The sequence below is a fragment of the Lipotes vexillifer genome, unplaced genomic scaffold (assembly GCF_000442215.2).
Source record: "Lipotes vexillifer unplaced genomic scaffold, Lipotes_vexillifer_v1.1 scaffold586, whole genome shotgun sequence".
Lineage (NCBI taxonomy): Eukaryota > Metazoa > Chordata > Mammalia > Artiodactyla > Lipotidae > Lipotes > Lipotes vexillifer.
The window spans coordinates 817,052-824,682 of NW_006781860.1; the positions used below are offsets into that span (position 1 = coordinate 817,052).

Here is a 7,631-nt window from a genome sequence, read left to right on the forward strand (position 1 = left end):
AACTGTATAAAATTTTCAAGGTTCACCTGTGAGTATCCTGTAGCATTGTAAGCAAAAGCAACATCAGTAGAGGACATATTGTGTGTGTGTGTGTGTGTGTGTGTGTGTAAAATATTTATGTTCTCTGCTGATTTTGCTTATGCTTATGATATATAAATATAAATATGTATATTAAGAATAACGACAGTAATCGTTTGGAACATAGACCAAGAGAATCGGGGGCAGGGGGAGGGGTGTTTTATCACTGACAAATGTCTAAACAATTTTGGAAGTGCTGGTGCACGCTGATTAATAAAAGCAGACTGACTTTTAGTCAAATTTATTAATGTTTTTAAATTTTCTACCAAAAATGTACCCCTTATTCTTGTAACTGTGTGGACCGCTCCCATCCTTCGTACATCACTGGGGAACAGGGTACAGGCCTCCACCCCTGCATTAGACTTCATCAATGCTATGAGGCTGAAGGAAAGCCAAGGGGAAGAAAGATAATGCTTGAGGAATGAAATAAAGGGACCACAAAGCAAATTAAAGACAGATACAGAGAACAGTGATGCAGGACCTTTGAAATGCAAATGAAATTGGCTTGAACCTCAACCCACGTGTGCTGAGAGCCTGCATCTTTATCTTTCTGGAGATTCTGAGAGGCAGAGGTAATGGTGGAGGAGCTGATGTTTTTATCCTAGTCACTCGGAATGGGAAAGGGGCAGAATTTATAGACTATTTAGAGAGATGGGAGCTTTTAAATAGTTTATATCTAGGGCCACACATTGCACAACTCTAGGGGACATTGTTCTTATATTTTACACAGAAGATGCCCCTTGGAGTTTGTGAAGCCGCTGTCCTGCTCACAGCTCCCCGTGGCACCATCCACTCTTTCTCTGTCGGTCTTCCTCTCCCTCTTTGTAGATCTCTTGTTCTGCTTGTTGAGGGAAGGTGGGTAGATGGGAACTGCGGGGGTCCTGCCTGTGTTCCTAACCCAGGGCCCGTACCCCCTACACATCTCCCTTCCTTCTTCCTGTTTGTGCTCTGGGTCTAGGCCAGCAGTTCTCAACTGGGTGCGATTCTGCCTCTGCTCCCAGGGAACGTTTGGCAACGTCTAGAAACGTTTTTGGTTGTCACAACTTGGAAGAGCATCTAGTGGGATCCAGGGATACTGCTGAACATCCTTCAGTGCCCAGGACAGTCCCACCACCAAGAATGATCTGGCCCGCAGCGTCAGTAGTGTCCATATTGAGAAACCTGCTCTGGAGAAGCCCCTCGGCCATCCTTCTGTCTCCCTCAATTATCCAGAGCTATGCAGCCTTCTCACCGTCACCAGAAACGCCTCTTCACATGGCCAGAGCTACGGCAACAGGCTCTGCTAAACTAGTCCATTCGTTCAAATACGCCCAGGATCCAAGCAGCAAGGTAAATGAGTGAAGCAAGTCCAGAGTAAGATGAGATGTCAGTGGCCCATCTTCCTCAGTGGTGGGGAGCGGTAGGTGGGGCCTGTCACAGATTGGAGCTTGCACACCGTGTCTAGAAAGGCAGCTCTAGACTACTGCCATACAGGCTTCTGTGTTGCTAGATTTCTGATTCTTTGAGAGAGGCTCAATATCTCATCTCCCTTAACCCCCAGAAAGTCCCTTTTGTGTTATTTTTTATTGAGGCTTAACATTGATACATACATACATGCACCAATGTTAAGTGTCAAGATAAGATTCAATGTTAATGAATAGTCAAGATAATCTTGAAGAACAGATTGGAAGACTTACAGTACTAGGTTTCAAAGCTTACTAGAAAGTCACAGTAACTGAGAATGTAGCATTGTTGCACATGTTAGACAAATAGAGCAATGGTACGGAATAGAGAGGCCAGAAACATCCACACATATATGATCCCTTGATTTACAGTAAAGACACCATCATAATCCAGTAGGGGGTGGTGGGGAAATGGTGTTTTCAATAAATGGTGCTGGAGCAATTGGATATCCACATGGCAAAAAATGAACCTGGATCCCTACCATGCCCCCAAATTATTTCAGTATGGGTCTTAGATCTAAATGTGAAAGGTAAAACAATAAAGCTGCTAGAAGAAAGCATAGGATAATATCTTCATGAATTTCATAAAGAGGTTTTTTTTTTTTAAAACAGGGCATACAAAGCAGTCGCCATAAAGGAAAAGACTGATAAATTGGATTTCATTGAAATTAGGAACTTCTATTTATCAAAATTCACAACTAAGAGAGTTTTGGCACACTGCAGAACAGTAGAGCTTATTTGCAATACATCTGTCAAAGGATTCTTGCCTATTTTTTTTTTATATGTTGGCCACTATTTCCAATTTAAAACACTGAGGGGGAAGAAAACCCCACTGTGCAGGCTAACATTCTGCAGGCCAAACAAAACATGTCTGCGAGCCAGCTCAGCCCCTGCGTGGCCAGTTTGCAACCTCACCTTTAGCGGCATAGGAGAATGATAGAAGCTTTCACATTTCCGTATTTTCTCATTCTCTCCTTGCCAGCCTCTGTAAGGGGAAGAAACAATGTAGAGATCTATTTCTCAATAATAAGAATTTTTCCCTTGATGGCAGAATGGCTGATAATGAATTTAGCTTCTAAGTAGCACTTCCCTTCCTGTGATAGACACAATAATTTAAAAAATATATTTAAAATATGATTTGATCAAGTTTTTTAAAAAATTGAAGTGTAGTTGACTTACAATGTTGTATTAGTTTCAGGTGTACAGCAAAGTGATTCAGTTATGTATACGTATATATATATATATATATATATATGTTTTTTTCTGTTTCAGATTCTTTTCCGTTATAGATTATTACAAGGTATTGAACATAGTTCCCTGTGCTATACAGTAGGATCTTGTTGTTTGTCTATTTTATATATAGTAATGTGTATCTGTTATTCTCAAACTTCTAATTTATCCTTCCTTCCCCTTCCCTTTGGTAGCCATAAGTTTGATCAAGTATTTTTAATTGGCCTCCACTGTGTGTTCAGCCTGCTGGGCTCTGTGTAGTCCACAGCTGACCCGTTTTTCACTCTGCTCTCTAACTCTGAATTTTCTCAGCATCCCTGGAAGTCAGCTTCAAGCTGCAGTGAGGCAGAAGACGTGGAGAAATAGAGCTTAAACTTTTCACATTTTGAGCTCATTAATGTCCAGCTTCCTTACTTTCGACCTCCTTCCCTAACTCCTCTGGTTTCAGCCTCCTCCTTTTATTCTTCTCCCAAGCACCACTCTTCCTTAATTCTCTGATGGTCCAGTTGGAGGCAGTGGCGTCAGGTGGGAGGATAATTTCCTATTGTCACCTCTTCTGATCCCACTGTTAGAATGAATAAGAAGAGGTAGCCTGAAGCATGGCATTCTGGCAGCATAGCACACTTGTTAAAAGCATGAGATCGGGAGTTTGCCTGGACTCAAATCCTGGCTCCATCTCTTTTATTTATTCATTTACATTTTTTAAAAAAAATATTCTTTTCCATTATGGTTTATCATAGGATATTTTCTTTAAATTTTTCTTTTATTTTAAAATTTTACTTATTTTTGGCTGCATTGGGTCTTCATTGCTGCATGTGGGCTTTCTCGAGTTGTGGTGAGCGGGGGCTACTCTTCGTTTCAGGGTGCGGGCTTCTCATTGCAGTGGCTTCTCTTTTGTTGTGGAGCACGGGCTCTAGGCGTGTGGGCTTCAGTAGTTGTGGCGTGTAGGTTCAGTAGTTGTGGCTCGCGGGCTCTAGAGCGCGGGCTCAGTAGTTGTGGCGCATGGGCTTAGTTGCTCCATGGCATGTAGGATCTTCCCGGACCAGGGCTCGAACCCGTGTCCCCTGCACTGGCAGGTGGATTCTTAACCACTGCACCACCAGGGAAGCCCCTACCATAGGATACTGAATATAGTTCTCTGTGCTATATGGTAGGCCCTTATTGTTTATCCCTTCCGTATATAAAAGCTTCCATCTGCTAACCCCAACCTCCCACTCCGTCACTCCTCCAACCCCAACCCCAACCCCCTCCCCCTTGGCAACCACAAGTCTGTCCTCTATGTCTGTGAGTCTGTTTCTGTTTCATAGATAGGTTCATTTGTGTCATATTTTAGATTCCACATATAAGTGATATCATATGGTATTTGTCTTTCTCTTTCTGACGTACTTCACCTAGTATGATAATCTCTAGGTCCATCCATGTTGCTGCAAATGGCATTATTTCATTCTTTTTATGGCTGAAGAGTATTCCATTGTATGTACATACCACATCTTCTTTATCCATTCATCTGTCAGTGGACATTTAGGTTATTTCCATGTCTTGGCTATTGTGAATAGTGCTGCTATGAACATAGGGGTGCATGTATCTTTTTGAATTATAGTTTGTCTGGATATATGCCCAGGAGTGGGATTGCTGGATTGTATGGTAGTTCTATTTTTTGTTTTCTGAGGAACTTCCATACTGTTTTCCACAGCGGCTGCACCAATTTACGTTCCCACCAACAGGGCAAGAGGGTTACCTTTTCTCCACACCCTCTCCAGCATTTGTTGTTTGTAGACTTTTTAATGATGGCCATCCTGACTGGTGTGAGGTGGCACCTCATTGTAGTTTTTTGTTTTTAATATTTATTTATTTATGGCTGCGCTGGGTCTTCGTTGCTGCGCGCAGGCTTTCTCTAGTCGTGGCGAGCGGGGGCTACTCTTCATTGCGGTGCTCAGGCTTCTCGTTGCAGTGGCTTCTGTTGTTGTGGAGCACGGGCTTTAGGTGTGAGGCTTCAGTAGTTGCAGCACCTTGGGCTCAGTAGTTGTGGCTCGTGGGCTCTGGAGCACAGGCTCAGTAGTTGTGGTGCACTCAGTTAGTGGCTCCGCGGCATGTGGGATCTTCCTGTACGAGGGCTTGAATCCGAGTCCCCTGCATTGGCAGGCGGATTCTTAACCACTGTGCCACCAGGGAAACCCTCACTGTAGTTTTGATTTGCATTTCTCTAATTAATAATTTGCAGTGTTGAGCATCTTTTCATGTCTGGCTCTGTCTCTTAATAACTGTGTGATCTTAAGTAAGTTACTTGCTTCTCTGTGCCTCACTTCCTCATCCATAAGTTACCAGTAATAGTGCCTATATGTTAATATAAATATAAAGCACTTAGAATAGTGCCTAGTAAGCATTAGACATGTGTTTGTTAATTTAAAACTTGACAGTTGGTGGTTGTCAGGCCTTGGAATTGTGTCCAGTGTCGGGAAGTAGAAGACACAGGAGCTCCTATCTCAGAGATCATCTCAGAGCCCCAAAGCCCTGGTTTCAAGATGGGCAAACAGCTTGGCCAAACTGCTCTCCCCTTCTTTGAACTGGCCAAAATGTGACCACTGGGTCATTTGATGACATTCTTCTTGTGGAGCCTGGTAATGGCTGAAATCCGAAGCCCATCAAGAGATGATTAAGGTCATTCTGTGGAGTATTCTCTCTCCTAAAATTTAAAACTAGAATTATTATGCAGATGAGGAAGTTTTTAACCCTGAGAAATGAAGTAACTTACTTAGGACATGGCAGCATGATAGAGAAAAGCCTAGATTTCCTTGAACAGACTCTTAGTAGAAATACGGATATTAAAGGATGCTGGTGGGGGCTCAGAAGGATTAAGGACAATTACAGAGAAAGCCTAAATACCATAGAGAAACTGAGTAGAAATCTGGACTAGGAGGCCATGAGGAATGGATGCATGTGGAATGGATGGGAGTCATGGGGGCCACCAGAGGGTGCTATGCAGAATTTTGGCCCCAAGGATCCTAGCCCTCTGGTATTACTCCTGTAGTTATGTTACATGGTAAAGGGGACTTTGCCGATGTAATTATGGTTGCTAATCAGCTGACTTTAAAGTAGGGGAATTATCCAACAGGCCCAGTATGGTCACATAAGCTCTTAAATGCAGAAGAGGAGGACAGAGAGATGTGAAGCCTGAGAAGGACTTGCAGGTGGAAGGGGCAACGTGATGAGGAATGCAGGCGGCCAGAGAAATTGAGAGAGGCTTCTAGCTGACAGCCAGCAAGGAAACAAGGACATCAGCCCTGTAGTCACAAGGAACTGATTCTGCCAACACCTTGAATGTGCATGGAAGCAGATTCATCCCCAGAGCCTCCAGAAAGGAATACAGCCCTGCCAACACCTTGATTTTGTTTTTGAGAAACTAAGCAGAAGACTCACTTGAGCCAAGCTGTACCCAGGTATCTGATTTCCAGAAGTGTAATATAATAAATTTACAATGTTTGAAAACACTAAATTTGTCAGAATTTGTTACAGCACTGATAGGAAGCTAATACAAAGTCCTTATTCTACCAAGAATTTCCTGGGTTTGGAGTAGGAAGGGATAGGGGAGAGGCCAAAACATAAAAAGCCCTTTCTGACCTCTCCCAGCATTCATAGTTTTTATGAGACTGTCTTGAAAAGTTTAAAAAAAGGTCATAGAGGTACAATGGGTTCTTCTAGTGGGTTTCTAGAGGAGATTCTGTTTCTATCTACATCAGTCCTGCAGGGTTATTATTTACTCCCCAGTTCATGAGCCTGGCCATGAAAGCAGCATTTCTTAGCACAGTTATAAATAGATGCTGTAACAATGACATTAGGAAAGTGAGCATCAGGTAGCTGGACTGTGTGGGGTGGGAGTTAGGAGTCCCTGGAGACTCCCACGTCTTCCAGAGGAGGACCCTAGGGCCAAGTACTGGCTCCTGGGCCCCAGATGTCCACAACACAGAACAGAAAGAGAAAGAGCAAGAGATCTGGGATCAGAAGGCCTGGGCCGGAGGTTCGATGATCACTTCCAGGCTGTGGCTGTGTGACATTCACTTCTCCTAACGTCTCCTTGGCTTCCTATAACAAAGTGGAGACGAGAAGACCCACCTTAAGGAACTGTAGCCCCAATTAAATAACATGATGCACGTGGAAGCATTTTGTCAGCTGTACAGACAGCATCACATAAGTCACGGTTGGGATTTGTGACAACTGTGATACTGACACAAAACTTAAGTCAACAGACATCAGTTGAGTTCTTCATACAAAACATCTTGGAAAGTACAAAAGAGACCCTGCCATGGCTCCTGCTGATGGCAGATGTGGCTGCCGACATGGGACCCCCCCACAGCCATATCTCCAGTATCCCAGAGGATTGCTACCTTCTTCATGGCTCCAGTGTGGGGCAGAGGCAGGAAGTGGAAAGCTGCTTCCTACCTCTTTTCCACTTCCACCCAAGGTGGTTTTCTTGGGAGGGCTGGGGGAAGCTGAGGTAGTACTACGTTGAGGGATTCGTGGCATTTTGATTTCTGAGTGATTTTTCAGGTAAAAACCATTTCTCCAGGAGCATGGTATGAGGAGCTGTCCACCTGTGCATGCGTGTACATGTATAGTGGTGGGCCTGGGAAGAGGCCCCCGCAGCGTATACGGAAACACTGAACTTAATTGACGTGAGATTGGGACTAAAAAGAGAGAGATCCATTCTGTTGAAGGTCAGGTTCCTCCTGATTGGGGAATCTCAAGTGCCTGTGGACTGCAGATAGGATCTGGACGTGATGCACCTGTGTTCTGTCCTACCTTGGTCTCTGTTTCTGGGAGGGCTGGAATGGTTAGGTTCTGTAAGTGGTTACGTTCACAGGGCTTGACATTTATAACAGCAGG

General features: G+C 43.8%; 1 pseudogene; it reads right to left on the bottom strand.

The window, feature by feature from the left end:
* Positions 1-6,668: 6,668 nt before the first annotated feature.
* The window catches only part of LOC103084317 (transcription initiation factor TFIID subunit 9-like), a 6,733-nt pseudogene continuing 5,770 nt past the window's right edge, over positions 6,669-7,631 (bottom strand).